Here is a 20448-nt window from a genome sequence, read left to right as displayed (position 1 = left end):
CAATTTGCTGAATTATAAAAGCTTCTATAGCCAACACTTCTGGGTTAATTCTGAGCAACCTTGCCGTTAAAAGATTAACCAGGTGTCCCCAAAATGGCGGCTCCTTTTCAACGACCACAAATCGTAAAAATAACTTTCCTCCACGGTGCATATTGAAACAGGCAAACGGATGCCAAAAAATCGATTTGCAGTCACCAAATAAATTCGTGTTTTTATTTTTATCGATAAAAATTAATGTTCCATGCCGACGGGACCATAAGCATCGGTGATAAAGCTACGGGCCAAAAATCCGATTGCAATAAAAGTTTACAGCCAGTTTGTAGCGCCGCCGAGCGGTTGCAAACCTAACCGACGACGGCGACGACGACGAGGTAATTGGGTTATGATTTACGAATATGGTTCGGTGGCCGTTATCGGCCGTGAAGAGACCGAGACTCTAACTAGAAATTAAACTGTGATCGGAGCACCGGGGAAACCGAGAGAATGCGACCCGACCCAGAACTTTGACTGTAAACTGCTTGCCGGCGAGTCTTAAATCCGGTCATTCGGTTGATAAGGTTTTTATGGCATTCTTCCACGCCGAATGCCCGAGAGGACAGTCGATCGAAGTAATGGAAATATGATTGGAGTATACGACGATCCGTTAATCATTCCACCTTATCTAACGGTTGAGTTAGTTTGGCCAACGGAGGAGAAACATATACAGCTGGCGGTTCATTATTGACGGAATGCCGTATCGTTCCGCCGAAATCTCTACGTCTGCCATGAAAGTATGTGGATGACTAGGCGCCTCCATAACGATGATTGACAGTTTCTCGTTCGAATGGTCAAGCACGGAATGGCGTGTGGTCGAGGACGGTGAGGAAGGTAGCGTTGCCCTGGCTGCTGCTGGTTGGCATGGAAATGGGTCATCCTTTTCTTGTTATCACTACGAAACCTGACGGCATACCAAATAGACATCCGGCTGCTCGGTAGTGCTTAAGCCTGTGTTTCTGTTTCACAGAAAATAATTCAAGATGGCAACATGTGACAGGCAACATTCCTTCCATTTTTAGTGGAATAACAACAGCTTAAAGCACATGTTAGGCAAGCTTGTTTCAATTTAATCTGAAGTCTTCCGGAGAAAGCAGACTCGGTCGATCGGAAGTAGACCAAGCCCTCTGCCGGACTAATGTGATTAATTTTCCTCTTAATCCGAATGGGACATGAGCAGCAGCAGAACATCGGTCAACAGGGGGACACGGATGTATTTTACTCACTACACTCTTACGGTTTGCCTGTTATTTGAAAACGATGTTTGTATGGGAGGCTCATTTCCCACATCTGTGACACCGCCTTAAAGAGAGGAGAGTTTTTAATGCGGAATCCCTTAAGCCAGTTACGAAGACTTTTTGTAGATTAGTGTGACGAAAAGACCCTAGGGGTCTCTTTCAATCCGCTCTGCGAATAGTAAAGAAAAAAGTCGCATCCACTGTGCGCGCAGAACGGATACATCGTAGAAAGGGAATGAGCTTTGGGAGAAATTTCATAATCCAACGCCATGTCCCCTGCGCAATTTCCGTAATACGGTGGATAAACGCCGAAGCCACACGTAAAACCGAAGGATAATTCGCTATCGCGTGAAACCCCACAAGTGCTGGGAGACGGAAATTGTTACAATAAAATTCTTTAAGCAATTTCCCACGATGCCGGAGCGGCCGGCATTTACTTCATCAACACCGGCCCGGCCTGCGGGTTCGGTGCGATGCAAAATGGAATGAATAAACAGATTTGCGGGAAAAGGTGAATTAACATATTTTATTTTATTCATACGGTGCTAGGGACCTTGGGAAAAGCGCTCACATGGAGTGGCACCCGCCAAAGCCATTGTGAATCGCTGGAAGATGTTTGTTATTAGCACAACACTTTGAAAATTATGTACGCAACATATGACCCGAGGGGTTCGCGTTCGCTGAAGTAGTATATAATCAAACCTCTTCGCATCGTCATTCCAACGAATCACATGACAACTAATTGAATGCCTACCTCTCGTCAAATTCACTTCCCGGAAGCGGACTCGTTCCACGGAGCAGTAGAATCGCCCTGCACGAACCATCCACAGTGACTTTAAACGGACCATTTGTTCCCGAATCGTAAAATGGAATGTGAAGCGGCCATCGATAAAGTGTGATCGGCCAGCATTGCGAACGGGGAAAGCGTTTCAAATCGAGAGCGAAAAGTAACGGAAGCCAGTACCTTTACCGAGCGTCCGTTCCCGGAACCGGAAGGTGCGAAAGAAGCCTGAAGTCTTTCGGTGCGTACGATTGATTTCCTCTGTGGCTTCCGGGTGGCGCTGCGTGGTCTTGGCTTTCCGCTTTTCAAACGCCACTTCAAATCCACTGATGTGGCTACATGCAAATAAAATCCTCGAACAGCAGCGCTCCTGGCAAGCGGCAAGAAGTGTTGATTTGCCATAAAAACGGGTGAACCGGGTTGTTTATGTTGGGTCGGTACGTACAATCGTTGGCAATCGGAACCCCTGTGAAGCGAGTGCCATTAACACATCCTTCTGATGCCGGAACGAGCTGGCGCTGTGTGTGGGGGCAAGTACTTTGGGGAGCCTTCCTGAAAAATGACAACCGAAACGAACCTCCATCCCGAACACCCGTGGAGCCCGGAGATTGCGGTCCGGATCGGAGGGATCGAAGAATTGACAAACTGAATTAACTCCAAATTTATTCGTGATTGTGAAAGTTTGCGCCCCGTAAGCCGGCCGGGGGCCTTGCCGAGGGAGTTAAGATTTTCACCACCGATACACAATCCATAACTTGTGGGCCGGGTGGCGGGAGTCAGCAATCGTACCCGTATCCGTAAGAATTGCTGTACGAGGAGCTCGAGCAGTGCAAGGTTAATCGTGGCTACAATCAAGGGCCCTGTGGTGTGTGTCTGCCGAAAGTACGACGGATGTCCCTGACGAATCCTGCCGGGGGTGTATCCTTACGTGACCGTATGAGACAGGCCCTTCGAGCTCAGATTTGCACCAGATCTTGTGCCTTCCGTAGGGGGCACATCCATTTTTCGATGTGAGGTTAGCAAAAGGGGAATAAATTTAATTAAATTCACCAGAGCAATTGTGTCCGGGGAGAGGTGGGCCATCCGGCGGAGCGTGAGAATGTTTAATTGAATTTTCATCCCTTTGCCAGGGGCTGAAGGAGAGGGAGCAAATTGGCCAGGCTTCTGGAAGGAGCGATACTCGAGTCAGAAGCGTTCCTTCAGTTGCAGGTGAAGATGATTGAAAAATAACTTAATTATGAGTGTCACAATGTGGCGCATGCTGGTGCTGCCCTTCCTGCACCAGCGTACGGCACGAGCCTCATTCCGGCAGTAACGGCCTGCCTCAAGAAGTCATTTTGAAAATGTCTGCACAATCAGAGTGCAGGGTCAGAACAAGCTGCTAAGCTCGCTACAACAAATCGAAAAAGTTTGTCTCGTCCCCGGGCCGGGAATCCTTTTCATGTTGGCCGCCGGAAAGATCTGATGTTTGCGACAACCCGTTTGTGTGCCCGCGGGAAACCGAAAGCATCCGAAAGCTGTGGCAATTATCAAAACGAGCCCTTTTCCCAAAAGCCACCGACGCGTGACAGGGCGAGACTCGCCGACGGCAGGGGCCAACATTAAAGCCATCTGCCTTGTTGGGCAGGCAGGCAAGCTGGCAGTCGGTCAGGCACTTGAACCCTGACATTGACGCCCGGGACCGGGGCGACCATCCACTCCACATGATTAAAAGCCATATCGTTTTTCATGTCACGCTAAGCCCTCGGCTTCCTTGGCGCCTTGGCGAAGGCGTCGCATGCGCCGTCGGCATCGTTGGCGGTGTCGTTGGGCCGATGAATGATGTTGGGAGCGAGTTTCCGGTAGCCGCTTCTGGCTGCTGGCAACTCTCAGACGCCATACACACGCCACAGGGCGAGTCATTTACGAGGAGAGCCGTTTATGAAAATGAGTAATCGACTGTGACAAACTAACGTCCGAAAACCCGAAGGAACTTCATCCGAGGCGCGTGTCGCCCCGTGGCCGTGCCGGAGATGGTTCCCGGAGATGAAAGTTCCAAAGTGGGTTTGCCCCATCGGTGGTCATGATAATCATACGAAAAGTGGCTATAGACACCGGGCGCATCCAGTCGAGAGGACGATCGGTGGCCGGGCCGGTGACAAAGGGGATCATGGTCTGGATCATCGTCATTACGATGGTAGGCACCACCGAAAAGGGCCCGGGAATGGCTGGGTCGGCCCGCACCGGGAGCGATAAGAAAGATGAAGATTCGCCGGCCGGCGGCGGTGGCGTTACGAAGTGCAAATGGCAGCTCGGCAAGGACCTCCTCGAATAACGGCTGGCACGATATTGGATCCGACGTGCCGACCAAGCCCGAAGGTTATCGTGAACACATTTGGGCGCGTTGTTGTCGGGTTGCGGCGACGAGCAACAGCACCATTAGGCAAGCGGCCTTGCAAATGAATTGTTGATGAATTGTTTGGGCGTTCAGATCGGTATATAGGGGCTCCATAAAATGTGTAATAAGATAAGTTCAAGTGCCAGTGGCCAATGGCGATTCAAGAGCCCGGGGTAATGTTTAATTTTCGTGCAAAGACCACTTCACAGCGCTGGGCCAAGGGCCGGCTTATGCAAACAGAGCCACAAGCGATCGAGTATTGTTCACAAAATCAACAGCCCTTCTCACATGGCCATAAGTGTGCCTCTCATTGTTGGCCGACGCGTCGTCTGGCGAGCTTTAATTTCACTTCGTGACAGGACATTAAGCAAGCCGGCTTCTTCCTGGCGTACGCCAGTGATGTACAGGAAGATCAAACGACACCGCACGGACACGTGTTTCTTCAAGCAGCGCACTTTGGCAACAGTTTGTCGATCATCGCGGTTGCCGGCAGATGGCTGGTCCCCTCGGCCGGCTGAAGGGGGGTTGTATTGCAGCTCTCTTTCTTTCATATTCAAACCAGAACCGTGTCCGAAGCAGCCCCGCACAGCCAAGCGGTACTGGTGGCCTGCCAAGTGGTGCTCGGCTTAAAAACTTCCACTCCGAGATCCACTCCGGCGGGGTGTAATTTCCTGGAACGCTCTTCAGTTTTGTACCATCGCCAAGGATGTTCTTTTGGCGTGCGCTTTCCGTCCTAAACTCACCTGAAGTTGCATCATTGATGACAGTTCGTTACGGTAACGGGTTCGCGTAAGTAGTTTGTGGAACATGGCGCAGGGACGAAGTTTCACGTTTTCGATAGTTTAGATGATGGCTTGGAAGGACTTGGTAATGGTGGCGCAGACAGCCGAACTGGGGAAATTTGTATTGAAGCCGTTCGAACCATCGATTCCAATAGAGAATCGAAATGCTGACCAGGTTGGTTAAATCTCTTTCAAATCAGAATTATTTCTTTATTTTCTGCATTTTATACACTACAAAACGTTGACACATGCAAGCAACAGAATGGCGTAATTTTTATTTCGCAAATTCTATTTCAATTGTTTTCCAACATTTACGCTTCGAAACAGCCCGGTCCAGTTCGTACGCATGGGAAGCCCGTCGGGAACCGGAGCGAAGCCGGGGGGGAGCAATTCCAACGATGGGTTAGCTTGTGAATGAAAAACGTTTCAATTTGCATACCTAATCTGATGAGGTGATGATTGTGGGTTAACTTACGATTAGCAAGAAACTAGAGTGAAGCAGATAATATCACCAATGAATTTCTTAGCAGCGTCCTCCGTCTGAAAGTAAAAAAAAACACATATTGACCTTTTAACAAACCTGCAACACGTGATGGACGTAAGTTACGAAGTAATGATTATTTCATTTGGCGCCTGAAAGTACGCCCAACAAATTGCTTAATATTCTTACCATTAGCCCGTCCTCGGAGGAAAATTTGTGGAAAACCCGGCAGAACCACCGTACGCTGGGGGAGCGCTCAAAGTCAGCCGTGTGCTGTCATTAGCAATACCTGACCTAACATTTCCGGCGGCAGCGGCAGTGCCGAGCAAAAACCAGTGCCATTGCGTCGGCCGCCAGAATGGGCACTTCATCGGATGCTTTCTACTGCCATTAGCATTTGTTTTCCCTCGGGAAAGGGCCCCGGAAACCCCCGTCGGATGAACGGCACACCGCTCGGGGCGGTATTTACAAAACACAAACATTTCTAACGATGCTTCGAGCTGGTTGCTGGCTCCTTTTTTCTCTGTTTAAAGAGTCCAGCCATGGGACGAGCTGAACGTCAGTTTTGGCTGAAGGTGCTCAGCTCCAGCTCCGTTTCGTAAATGATCTGCCACAATAATTGCATCTACATTTTAATATCACCATTACAAGGGTTACGCAAAGTGGTCAGCCGTACTGTGGGCTGTAGACGCTTCCCTGCCATCGCCATTGCTTTTTTACTCGAAACTCTTTCGGATCGATGACGATGGAGAGCAAACAGTGGAACGTCTGCTTTAGTGGCACAGAATTCGATTCTGCTTCGCTAGAAGCGCACAAACACTCATTTTCATTCCACGAATCCCATTCTTTGAGGCGAACAATGATGCTGCCTGATGCGCAGCGGTCCTGGTACAATATTGACTTTCCCTGGAAAACACCCTTGCTCGACATGCTATAAATTAGAAAAGTTGTACTTCAACGCTGCGCTGGAATCGTGTCAAAATCAATTCCTGTTAAGAAACTGATTTCAAATTAAATTTTGAGAACTAGCTGGGTTTCGAAAACTGAAGGATGCTCTCCCCGAGCATCAGAAGTAAGGCCCGGCACGAGCTTTATCGTTCGCCGCTAAGCTCGACGACAGCACGAATGGGTGGTAATTGAAAAAATCTTCCATTTTTATGTTCTCAGCAATGGGCGAATCTGGTACTGGCTTTTGATGCAGTTACGATAAGCTCCGCAAGTTGGTGGCTCGATAAACAAGGTAGATGAGCGCCAATTTGCCTTTGCCTGTGCCCGGGAGCCGGGAACGAGGACAGGAAACGATGCTCTTGTTTGTGTGTTTTCTGGCGGTACATTTATCAAACGGTTTTATGGTTTTATGGGTGGGTTCTCCGGGTTTTGGCCGATCTTTTTCGCCACCGTCAGCACTGTGGCTCCCGGCGGAGCGGAATGAGCAAGGTGTTGTTGTTGATGTTTTATTTGGCAATAGGACGAAAACAAGTCAGCGTCTTCGTTCGCAGCCGTGACTAATCTTGCCGGATTCTTCCCGACGAAAAGTGCAAAAGCATCGCAGCTTCGTGCGGTTCGTCTGCCTCGTGGCCCACGTTACGCCTACGAACCCCGAATTCGTTTGGTTCGTTCATTTCTTCTTCAACTCTTTCCTGGGGTGGAAAATAATGCCCGAGCAGTACGACGATGCGAGTATTGTTTTCGCTTTATTTACTCAAAAAACTCTCTCAATTTTACGCAACAACTCGCTTTTCTTCTGAAGCGAAGAAAAACCTTCAGAACGTTCGAGGTGGGTTCGGTGAGACAGAAAAATACGGCCCCAGGACAGGGAAGCCAACCATGCAAGGACAAAAGCCCATTATCGAAGGTTGAGAAAAAGTTTTTCCATCGAATAAAGTACGCAACCGAAAGTCGCGTCGAAGCACCGACCGATGCCGCCCATCCGCAAAGTTTTCGTTGTATTTCACTTTCATTCGGGCGAGCATTCTGTTTTCTGTGCTATTCGAGCTTTGTTTGGAAAGTGCAATGATTTTGCAAACAACGCGATGCGCGTTCATTATTTCGGTTCTGGTACACCGAATAAGCCCGTGGCTTTCGGCAGAAGCATAGTGAGCCTTGCCCTGCCCCGAAGCGCTGGTTGATTTCACTTTTAATCCAAGTAGTCGCTGAGTTGTTCGGGTACTCTTTTGCCGGCAGCCGTTCCGCAGGGAATAGTTTTTGAACTTTCCGCATTGTGTTTCGCCTTTCAAGTGAATTAAATTATGCAAAAGTTGCGAACGAACCGCGCTTGAAATTGGTTGCTCGAGTAATGACCTGTTAATGAGCTTTCTGGAACTGGAAAATTTGTGTCTAATCGCAGTCGGTTGTTTTGTCGAGTTGAAACAGCTTGGCCGATTTCGGTCAAGAAAGTGTCTCGTTTTGCTACTTTCAAGCGTCAATCATCAAAGCAAACAGTGTACACCGAAAGCCAGCATCTAGCCGATGGTGGACGGAGCGACTTCAAGCACGGCAACCTGTTGAATGGTGAGGATTCCCGTTTCAGCCCTAGATGTTGGCCGAATCAATAATCTGCTCGCTTCGGGCAAAACTTTGCTTTCACCTTTCGTTTAAGGTCGCTTTAAGGATTCCTTGGCATCAATCATCGAAGTTATAAAAGAAAGTTTAAGGCCGGCGGGCATAATGGAATCCAATGATTGCGACAAAACATCTGCAGCATAGTTTGTGGCTCTTCAATACCGAAGACCTGAAGAGGGTGGAATAAAGGCACGATGGGACCGTTTGTGAACTGCTGCCAACAGTGCACTCTTCGCAACCACAGATACAGATTGCCGAGTGCCACCAGTCAGGTATCCCCTCCGTTTGCTCTCTCTTCGTGTTCTGCCGATCATTTCTTACTCGATACATCGCTTTGACCACCGTACCGAGGGAAGCTTACAGAAGACGCTAGCGTAAAGTGCGCGAAATTCCCTTCTGTGTACACTCCGTTCCCGACAGATGCAATCAATTTTCTCGTCGTCGATGGAACGCCTTCAACCGCTGCCTGGGGTTGGTTTTGCGGAAAGGCACTTCACTTACGGAAGGCGGCTTTCCAATCCAATTCAATTCCGCCAATTTGAACCCCCCAACCGAACAGGGACGGTTGCGACAAAAATGTGGACAGGCGTCACAGGAACAAGATGGCACCTATACACCGACCAAAAGTCGTGAATCTTACGGATTGATATATTTAGATCGATGGACCCGGACACCGGTTTTGCAAAATGTTTTGCATCGTTCCGACAGGGCGCACGACAATCGCGACAGAAGAATAGAGAGCGTTTGGAGAAATTGAGATTGACGTGCTAGAGTGACGATATTTGATACGTCAAACGTACTCCGACAGCCGACGAGCGAACCATTCGAGTCCATTATGTTTGGATTAAACGTGGCGCGTTTAAAACGTATAAATGAACCGCTGCATCGAAGAGATATTGTGAAAAATTGAGAAAAGTAACCAATTTTGATGAGCATGCCCCGTATGTCAGAGAGCAACGCATTGAACGGTCGCTGGGCAAATAATCATTAAACTTGCTCGGGGCCGGCCAATCAAAAGGCGCTCGCCATCAGACCGCTGATTGGAGTGATCAATCTTCATCAGTCAATAACCGCGACACGTGCCAAGATGTCTGCATCGCAAGGCGCACCGTGGTTGCCCCGAGGTCCGTGGCGCAGTTTGCTCGGTGGTGATTTCGGTACATCAATCATACTGGAGCTAATTTTGGAGCGCAAGATGGTTGGAAATTTGTGCCCGCCAGACAGGAGAGCCAAACCTTACGTTGTTCGTTCCAACCCGGCGTCAAATGGGAGCTTTTTGGCACAAAAAATGCATACGACCCTACGGTGTTCGTTACGCCGTGCAGCTGGCTGCGCTGCTGTGCATATGATTGCATGTTACTGATTTTCTACCATATGAAATTTCTGACAGCGGGACTAGCATCGATGTAGGCAACCCCGGGGGCGGCCAAGGTCTCTCGGTACCGTGCCGTGACCGGAATTTTGGCCCTGCCAGGCTGTGGCATTTGCGTATCATCATCACTCATGCGTTGCGCGGCACGAAACCCATAATTCCGCGAACCGGTGTCATGCCGGGTGTCTGGCCGCTTGTCACGTACGGCAAACATTTACCATGACGGAATCGGTCCTAATGAAAATTAAATCTTCTAATAATCCACATTCCTAACATGTTTGCTACATTGTTGGTTCAGTTATGCTTCGCGGTTGTGCCCTAGCCCTGGCGAGGTCATGCACCGTTTGGCGGTAGTTGAAATGTAAATTTGAGCGTCCCCGATACGTTGGCCGTTGCAAAATCTGATGCCATTCCTACTCAATCGATTTATTTAATCAATATTGTATGATGAATATGCATACTGACTTCCCTTCAGTGGCCTGTTTGTGCTTCAGCTTTGATATTCCTTTTGAAACAAATCCTAAAATAATGGAAAATAATTCACCGGTTCGCTTTATCAAGCTCTTTGCAGTGGGACGGCAACATCAATCACCGTTGTGAGCGAAACACGCTCTACACAGTGCTCGGTAGCTTCGGATAAGCGGTTTTATACTCAATCAAAACCACAACTGGCCACTTTGCACGGCTATTGAAGCAGCTGGGCAAATCATAAACGAACGAAACTTCTTGCGCCCACCCATCAGATCCAACCAGGGCCGGTGTGGCCATGCTGCGGCAACCGTAGGCGAATGCTGCAATAGAGTAATGCAGTGCAAATGAAAAGCAAAAGTATTTCTCCCCCTTTTTTCCTCTTTTCATCTCGGCTGCTTGAGACTTTGAGACTTGAAAAGTGGCGACTGAGTTGTTGTTCTGCTCGACTGTAGTCTGTGCTCCGGAATGTCCGTTAAGCGCCTTGGCTTGGAGATTGGTTGTTCGTTTTCTTATTCGTACGCCACAAAGCTCTTGCCGGACCAGAACCGGTTTGGCTAATGAATATTCAAGGTGGCTAGACAGAAAAAGTTGCTGCACAACCAGTGAGCGAAAGCGGACGAAGTTGTTCTAAAGGGTGGCCAGCCGCCCAGTACGAATAAGAAATTAGTTACCTGCGTCAAATACGGTGACAGAATGGCCGGAGCGACGGTTACGGGGTGGCAGAATATAACGATCTGTTAAATATTTGATTTTGTGCCGATCTGGACTTAAAAACCTGAGGGCTACAAGATTCTTTTCGGTTACACGAAAGCTTAATAATTCAAAATGGGGTTGTCGGCTTAGTTTACTGCCAAAAGAACTAGGATTAATGAATGTGTTTTGTATAACAAAGTTTACAAAGTAAAAGTATTGGGCGCTAACAAAGGTTAAAAAACAGCAACAGATACAAGTTTTACATTTCAATTGAAGTCGAGATCAGTCTAAATGGTATCTGTTTCTGATTTGTTTGGTTTCCGCTGATGTTAGCGGAAGCCACTTTCGTCTCATCACGCCCCCTGTTTGTGTAATTTTCAAACAGTCCAGAAGCTGTTCATGTTGACTTTCATGTCGTGGGGTCACAAATGTGTGGAACATAAAGGAAGGATTTAACAGCAACGACTGTTTTCCAATCATAGGAATTTACATCAATGGCAGTAGCTTATGAAAACAATGTCTGGTTTAGTGTAAATAATGGACTATTCATCATCTAGCAACAATATTGCATCGTTTTCAAATCAAAATTGAAAACAATACATGCCAACAAAGGGACTCGGACAATAGTAAATAGATAAAAATAGTTAAACCGCAGGATTATCGATGCCATCATTAGCGGGCGAATTAGCCGTGATTCAAGCGAACGATATCCTATTCCGCTCATTAGCTTCGTGATGAATGGAATCGATTTATTGTTGCAGTAAACAATCATAACATCGCCTAGGAGAAAGCGCGTCCCTGAGGCAACATATTTAGCGCAGTGCCGCCAATCGGAATAATTTTCGCGACGCGACTGCTTATCGCCCTCTGGTTTCTATATTTTTGGAAACTCTCACGAAAGTTCGCCATCGTTACGCTTGCTCTGAAGAATTGTATTATAAAAAAAAATCATTTTTCACGCAGTCGCAGGAAAAGTTTGTGTTTAATGAACGTTATAAATCAAGACCAATCTGAACCATCGTGCCATTTAAAGCTGCGCTGCTATTTGATCGATAAATGGTGATAATGAACAGAAGACGAATAATGACCATCTCCATCATTATCATCTTCATTACGATGTTTTGACATTCGTGTAATAATACCGGCACATCGATCAAAAACCGCTGACAGTGGAACGAAAATAATAATTTTGGACACAGTAATTCACTTTTCTGAGAAGATCGACAGTTATGCTTTCTGAAACCATCCCTATTTGGTGGAGCAACCTCGAAACAAGCTCAATGATATCAATCACGATGCATTCTCAAAATGGGACACAATCAGTGGACACGATAACTCGCAACACATGTCCGACCAGGTATGGTATTTGCATGCGAGTTATGCTTTACACCACGAGAGCCACCATTTTTCTTCCATGTTAAGTTATAATTGAAAACACAATTTTAATTAAAATCAGTCGCGCGCTGTCTGCGAGCAAGTTTGATTAAACAGCACCTCCGCTCGTCGCGATCGACAGCAATGACGAGGGCTCTTTAGCCCTCCGTTCGCTCGTTTCGCTTTTCAGCGCTTCAGCGCTGAAACGGCAAGCAGGAGACCGGCAGGAGACCTCCACCACCGACCGCACGACCAACCGGCGGTGGTCCGTGCAGTTGCAAAAGCCAGCGCTTCATAATGCAACCACAGCAGCTGAAATATTCAACTTTTTCCCGTGCTTGTTAGCATAAAATAACCGTTCTGATTATTCGCCGGAACGGCGTCGGGTGTACCACGCGACTGATGGGAGCGTACTTAGTGGCAACTACAAGCGGGTTAACCAGTCAACCGAACACACTTAAGTTCGGTGGCTGGCGTTCCGAACAGAGCCGACCGGAAAGTTGAACCCGTTACGGGGAACGCCCGGATTCGGAGCCAAACGGCGGCAATGGATCATGTTTTGATGTGCGACGATAAGGCGGGGACTTGCCATCGCGATCGCAAAACGAAAACAATTATAACGAGAAAGTTACAACGAGTTATGAATTTCATTGATGGCGTTTATGTGCAGTGGGTCGTTTAATTTGTTTGTGGAAAGTTTCTTTCAATTCGCGCTCGTATTCAACATTTGTCAAATGCTGACATAATTATTATTGTAAACTTCACAATGCGTTCATTTGTTATTAATGTAAGGAAGCATAGAAATTTTGTCCCATAATCCGACCCCAAAATCATGAAACATTCTCAATTAGGTGATGATTCCTTAGCGAACATAAAGCTAGTGAATGGAGACGCCTGGTGGCTCGTGAACGATTGGCGCAGGTGAAAATGTGTAAATAAAGTCATCATCGTGCCAGAAACTGTCCCTTTTTCACTAGAACCGGGAGTGCGGCTCAAAGTTTTGCATTGACTTGGCGAGGTCTTAGACATCTTTCGAGGAGTTTACGACCTTTTTGCGTTCGCGAGTCGGATTCGGTCGGGTCGTACGGATCGCGAAGATGAGTTCGTCCTGTTAGATTACTGTGGAGAGAGGGTTAGCTAATTTCGCTTCAGCCCGGGAGCGGGAAGCAGAGAGCGACCAACGTGGCCCAGCTGCGCCGACCCCAGCACGGAGAGGCACCCAACGCTGGAGGCTATTGAAGCAAAAGGATACAAAACGGCATCCACCCTTAACCCAAATCATGCTCTTTGTCCAGACGTCCCGACCGGGGGCTATGGGAGGCTTTTTTCATCTAGATAAAATAACGCAGCCCCGGGTACGGCCTCACCTACTGAAAAGGCCACCGCCATCGGCAGCGGCTCTTAACTAATAGTGATTAGGGTGGATGGAAGTGGCACGTCCGAGTGGTTCGCGTCGCCGGCGCTGGCTCACCACTCTTGAGGCCACACATTTTGTGGCCCGTAAAGCGCGGTAGCAACCAAAAATACCCGGCGAAAAACCCGCGCGCAACCCGCCCTAGCAGATAATCTAATTGCAAAGTTTCGAAGCCTTCACCCCGGCCGAGCGCGTCCCGTCTGTGTGGGATAAACTTTTCGCACTTTTACCATATTGGGGCGCACTTTGGGTTGCTTCGGCCACCCAACATCGGCCTTCGACGAATTTGAATTGTACTTTGCCAACGAAGCGAAGCGGATTTGGGCAAAGGTTTTTTGGGTTGGCTTGGGCCATCCAAACAGTTCCATTTTGGTTATGAATTTTCCCTCACATGCGCCTCATTTTCTCAGCATCTTAAAAAAGGAAAGCAGATATTACGATTCATTTCGTCCCGGTTTCTTCGGGGCGGGAACCCAAACGGTGTCTCCTTCGCTTCATTTCCATATCGATCTGATGGTCCCGGCAGGACTCCGGCATAACAGGAAAGTCACAAAAATTTGACCCGATTTTCGCTACTATTTCCTGCCACTCCCAGCAACGTCGGGCCGAAAGGGCTTGCCATCTTGCCAAAAGGGAGCAAAAGTGACGACCCCCTTATTGGGCCTCGTCTGGGTCCTGGCGAGGGCTTGTTGGGTAATAAAGCCCTTCAGACGTCTCATATCGCCAGGATGTGGAATGTGCCCTAGCACGGCCGGAGTGGAAAATGTGGATCCTAAAGAAACAGTTTACCACAACCAACCAAGGGCCACCAAAATATGTATGCTAATCCTGTGGAAAATTATTTGTCCCTTGTTCAAATGGGGCGAAGGGTGGTTTTATTCATGGGCCGTACCCGGGTTATGTTTTCTCAGCCAAAGCCATCGTTATCTTCCCAAAATAAGCTCTGTTGCTGTTGAACGAATCAATGAAATTTATAATTCAGTTGTGCCGACCGGGAGGTTCCTATGAAATTTGACACGGGGCGTACCGGGGCGCACCGGGTTGTCCTTCGTTTTATGAAAACAATACAGCTGACAGCACAACATAACTTCCAAACTCATTGTTAACTTATTTGCCCGCTGCCCGCCCTGCATATGGTATTATTATCGGGATACTTTTCACAATGCCTGCCGGCTTCACAGGTTTGGTATTTATTTTTTAATTTCCAACCCACAGCGTGTCGGGGTGATATAAATAACGGCATCAGGTGTTGTTTGGCGTTGGTCTGTGTGCACAATGCCGTGCTGTGTGAGCATACACGGGGAGGCCAAATTTATCGCCGTGTGCACGATGGCTCACCGGAGGTTGGCTCGGAAAGCCCTCGCGAGGATGGAAATCTTTGGAGGTCCAGAACAGAGGTTGGTTGGTTTATGCGACCAACAAATTGAGCCCGAAGAACCCGTGTGCCGTCAGCAAACTTCGACGAACCCATCGTGGGGAAAGTATACGGAGGGATAATAATAAAACATAGCATCTTTAATCTTCACCGTATATTGCCACCGAGGTGATACAGCGGTTACCGGGCAAGGTGCGAAGCAAATAGAAGGTGGCAAAGCTGTGCCGAAAGAGTTCTTGGCCAAAGCCAAGCTTCTATTTCTTAGACGACAAGGCGTACGATGGAGAGTTTGTTGCATCTGCAAAGCGACTTTGTTGCAAGCCGGTAATTTATGAGAGCCGGAAGGAGAATCATGGACTCGTGACCATGCAGTGGGTTTCTTACCTTACCGATCGTGAAGAGTCCGTCGTAAAGTAAGGCTTACCAATCCGGCATTTATTTGTAGAAGGTATAATAACGTATTTATGGGGAAAAGCTACCCAACCAAGCCGAGCACTGTATGCAATACGAAGAAATTCAATTATAAATGCATAATCACTTGTTGCTACAAACCAGACAATTCATTCTCCTTCAAACAGCTTTTCATTACAGGATTTTGGTGAATCATTTACTGCTGATTCTCGGAAGTATGTTATTCAAAAAAGAACGAAACAAGGAGTAAGTAAATTCGTAGGGCTTCGCTGTTGTTTTGATTATTGTGCAAAACACAGGGAGCAAAGTACGGCCTATGAGAAAACAGTCTTGCTCTCAACACAACAACAGCGCCCGAGGTTCCTAACATAGGTTGATGATCTACCGTTGATGGGTTGAACATAAAGTTATACGACGAAGCCGTAGTCTGTTGGGCTCACTTACACGAGATACGTGTCTCGTGTTGTGATATCGTCCCCCGAAGAACAACACTCTATCCGGGTCGGCATCAAAAATTTATGACCATTTTTGCCACCGTCCGTTACTCTCCGAACGGGCCATCGTTTAATCAAAATCGATAGTTCGACACGAGCAATGAACCAAGCATGCCATGCTTTAGTGAGCTTCGTTGAACCTTCGTAGGATGGATAAGACTTACTTTTTTGTATCGTGAAACTTACATAAAAAATAAACAAGGTAAGGTACGAGCAAACATAGAACAGTTTCGGTTCCACTCGGAGAACTAGAAGCATGGTGCCAACACAATCAAACAATTAATCTAATGTCCGGCGACATCGGATAAGCATCGCCACTATTATTAATTCTTTCACCGATCATTGCAACTTATTCCGTTGAGTGGCTTATAATTAGCTCATTATTCCTCTCGAGTCAAGTAGGCGCACCAACAGGCCAGTCATTAATTACTCTCGGGACGCTTGGTTTCCCGGATGGGGCAACCGGAAGTTCAGTTCAGCTAATCCCAGCGGAGTGCTAAAATCAGTTCCGGTGCCGGAAGCACCGGAAGCTTCCGCCTTCGCGGCCATTTGCAGAATATTTGGTGACGTTAAATAATTGGGTGACTTGCCACTTTCGTAGTATTCTGAGCATGTCTGCTGGCCATCAGGCGTGATTATATCTCTGTCTCTATCTCTCTGTCTCACGAGGCAAGTCGGCAGTTCCAGTGGCGCAACAAAAAGGATGCCGCGTGCAGAATTATTAATCATTCATGAGATTTGTGGATATTAATGGAGAAAAGTGTTTCGATCGTTTCATGTTGTTAAGCTAATAGCTGCCGCTTAGTAGAGTGCTTTACTACCTGCCGGGGCCATTGTCACAAATGAACGGAAGCGGCTTCAGTACAGTACCTAATTACACAACATTCTCGATGCTTGGTTTCGATGGCAACCGATGCGCGACTTAGTCACTGCCAACTGGATCCCGTACGGTAGCGGGCAACACGAAGCTTTGCAGTGATCGGTGAAGTGTTCCCATTGAGTCCCTATTATGTTCACCGGGGCCATTCAGGGGCATGATAAAAATGGCTTCTCGTTTCCAGCGCTACTGATGCCACTTTATTACGCGCTAAATGGCGTGTGCAAGGCAATAAGCACTATCCGTTCAAAAAGTCTCGGTAGTTAGACGAAAGCAATATTATAGACTACACTCGGTCTCTGTTTCGCACCCTCCAAACGCCCTCCGTGTGGCCAGGCAACGGAAGACAATATTTTTCAGAGTTAAGAAGAAAATAATTTGCAGCCCACCAGCCAACGGTGCCATTTGTGGAATGCATTTAATTGAAAATATGAACCATTAAGTTGATTATAACGAAGGAACGGCAAACACTGCACTAACAAAGTTCGCTTCGCGTTCCGCGTCACCTGCAGGGAACGGGTTTCGGGGCAAAAATGTCTGGGCGAAATGTACGGACAACTTGGTCGCCATCGTCGTCTGCTCCGGGCACCTTCGCAATCGGGGGAAAAATTCAATTATAGAGCCTCACTGTAGCGTGCGGCGAGAGTGACGAGAGCTAGCTGGTGACACATTTTCCATCACCGCTGATCGTAGACCACCGGCAGCCCGCTGTTCTCTGGCCACCATGGACCACGCTCGATTGCCGACCAAGAAAAACAAAGAATTGGTGAGGAGCAGCAGCAGCAGCAGCAGCAGCAGGAAAAAATATTCTCCTACGAAAACGACGCAAACATGTGCCGTGTTTTCTTTCGATTTAACCTTGCCAAGGGGCCGAAGCCCTACGCAACATGGCCATGACGTGCGGTTTACTTGCATGATTTACTGCGGGCCCCGGTAATTGGTTGGTAGCTCCGCGCAGGACGACTCACCGAACGGCATCTTATCCACGACACAGAAAGCAATCAAAATGTGTGTTTTTGTCGTTAATGGGATTCTTCCCCCGAAGATCCCACAAAGCGTAGGTCCGATAATATGGTTAAAAGTGGTTCTTGAGGGACCAAGTTTGCCCTGCTCCGTATGCTGGGTGGAAGGAATCGTAACAATTTAATTAGAGATTCCATCATGGCGCAGTATTTATGATGCGCCAACGGGTACGGCAGCTACAAAATGCACGCAGATCGAATCGAATAATTCAAACAGTGCCGTGCCCCGTTATCTTAATTCGCTTCTGGCACCGGGTTAGCAGACGGACGGAACAGTACGGTCAAGTGCCCCGGAACCGTTGTTGGAAGCGAAACAACAAATAAGAAGCCCCCCCACCAATTGCTCTCGTTTCCCAAGAAATGGTCACGAAATGGTGCAAAAATGGCGAGAAAGAAAATCATTATCACCGAGCAGGGCGATGGACCTCAGCCGTCGTGAAGTGCACTGTCCTAATGGCACACAGGCGACACAGAGAGAGAGAGAGAGCGCTGGGGATGCGCAAACCGAATCGTCCCATCGGCCCCTTTCCGGCTGGCCACCATAACGCGGAATGATGAGGACGATGGTTGCGATAGTGACGGCTTAATTATTCGTAATGAGAAGGGAAAGACAAGCTTACGAATGCACGGAGCGAAAAGAAACGGGGCTTTATTTGCGCACTGCCATCATTTGCCTTAATTTTCCCGCTATTTCCAGCGCCGATGGCCGGCACGGGACCTTCGGTGGGGAAAAGTAAATGAAATTCATTAACGGACCATATGCCGTTTTTCACACCACTTGCCTGGTGGCGCCTGGCGATACAAAGTAATAACACAAACAAATGCTGCTTGGAAAGCATATTTTTCTACGCTCTGCCTCATTATGGCTGGGTTCTTGATTGCTTTTTGACCGATCTAAAGTATACAATATAAAATCATATTTATTAATTTACTTATTATTATAATTGATCGATAGAAGTGCAGTACCGAACGAGGGTCTTATAGCAAAATAGTTTCATTTGTTCGTATTGTGTATCGGTACCAATCATTTCATGAATCGAATGAGCGCAGCAACTACGCTCTGCGTCCGTGTCTGACGAAAAACAGGACGTGAGCACGTTCGCCCATAAAGTTCCTTTCAAACGAAGGTGGATTCCGAAAGCATTTTTCGAAATGGGAACTAGTCCGCCAGCTAGACATCCCCATGCCTTTCCCAGAGTGCTCGGCACAGAAATTGCAGAATACGATGAAATACGACTGTGTGGAAGCAAAGGTACCCCTCTTCACGTGCTGCGTTACTTTTGCTCGTTTTATGGTCCCAGACATGTTGCACATGCAGCTCGCCGGGAGCTTCAAAAGGAAACTACTTCCAGCAAGAGCCGTATGAAGACCATTGAGCCATGATTTTGAGTAAATAACAATAATGGTTGGCCTTGTGTCCCCAGCAACTCTTTGCGAGCAACATCCGAACTTACGGAGTGTGAGCATCATTTGCATTCCCCCAAGCCTAAAGCGCCAAGACGAGACAGTTCCAAACGGGGACAGTTCGTTAGCTTATTCATACGCGAACATTGTCGTAAAATTGACGATCCGTGGCTGCTAACTTTACGCGATTACCCTGCCCTGGTACGGACCCTGAACTCGATTACTTCTCCGTGGTTGCCTTTTATTACTCACCTTCAAGTCGCGCGTTGGGCTTTAAATAGCCAGTCTCTCAGTGCCCCAGTGTTCCTTCATGCTTGATGGGCCAGCTTCAGGAACAACTTGCCCAGCGTCCGCACGGTGTCCGACTCCTCGAAGCTGCTGCACTGCCGGCCGCCGACGTCGCCACCGCCGACACAGGCACACGCACAGACACACTTGATCCAGGTCCTTATGCCGGTTCGCCAGCGCGGCGACGACGGTGCGGTCGGGCTTTGCTTCGCTTCCACCTCGACCTGGGCCCGGCGTTCGGCCGCCTTGCGGCGGTGGTTCCGCAGGTGCGCCACCAAACGGTGCGAAAAGATTTGGCACACATTCCGACACCCGTCGGAGGCAAACAGCAGAAAGATAAACATGGCGCCCCGGTGCTACCGCCGACGATGGACACTATCTCTCGCTGGCGCCCGAGGCGTGCTACGCAAACACACTAAAACGACCCGGGCCCGGCTGGGCGCTGGCTGATAATTTGACACTCGTTACCAGAGGGGCCACCCGTGGCCAAGGCTTTAAACCTGACTCCTTGCCGTGCGTGGCACTTTGGGAGAAATTGACACGGAGATAATTGGCGCCACTGTCAGTTCCAGTTCTCTTGCGGGCTGCTGGCGAAGATGGAGTTCTTCACATCGTTTTACTTGGCCCTGCCACCCCACGCACACTCACATGCACACGGCGAAGGATGGCTGCTGGCGGTGGTGGTGATGGTGTACTTAAAGGCATCGCTTCGCTCACCCCGGTGTTCCGTGGCCGGTGCGGTTGCTGGTTAAAGGTGCCCTTCACGCGCACACAAACTCTCTCCGTTCCGTTCCGGGCTATAATTCGAACTCAACTGGCGACGCTCACGTCACGAGACGACGCACACGGTGGTCCTGTGACATCCTCGCGTACATTGAGTGCCACCACGTTGCGCAACAGCCACTCGTGCCCGAGCTACTCACGGGTGAACCGGCAAAGGACGAAGACCGAAGGATGTCCGCTTTCCTACTCTCTCTCTCTCTCTGCCTTTGTTTCTTC

General features: G+C 48.4%; 1 long non-coding RNA gene across 1 annotated transcript; it reads right to left on the bottom strand.

Moving 5' to 3' along the window:
• Positions 1 to 5475: 5475 nt before the first annotated feature.
• On the bottom strand, positions 5476 to 20229 carry LOC131216803 (uncharacterized). Its single transcript, XR_009157064.1, has 3 exons — positions 19414 to 20229; positions 5687 to 5751; positions 5476 to 5618 (listed from the first exon to the last, which is right to left on the bottom strand). It is a non-coding gene; the product is annotated as an uncharacterized LOC131216803 (long non-coding RNA).
• Between the last annotated feature and the right edge of the window lie 219 nt (positions 20230 to 20448).

Source organism: Anopheles bellator, chromosome 1, assembly GCF_943735745.2.
Source record: "Anopheles bellator chromosome 1, idAnoBellAS_SP24_06.2, whole genome shotgun sequence".
NCBI lineage: Eukaryota > Metazoa > Arthropoda > Insecta > Diptera > Culicidae > Anopheles > Anopheles bellator.
Note: the sequence above shows the minus strand (reverse complement) of the source record. Positions and strands in the feature narration are given on the sequence as shown.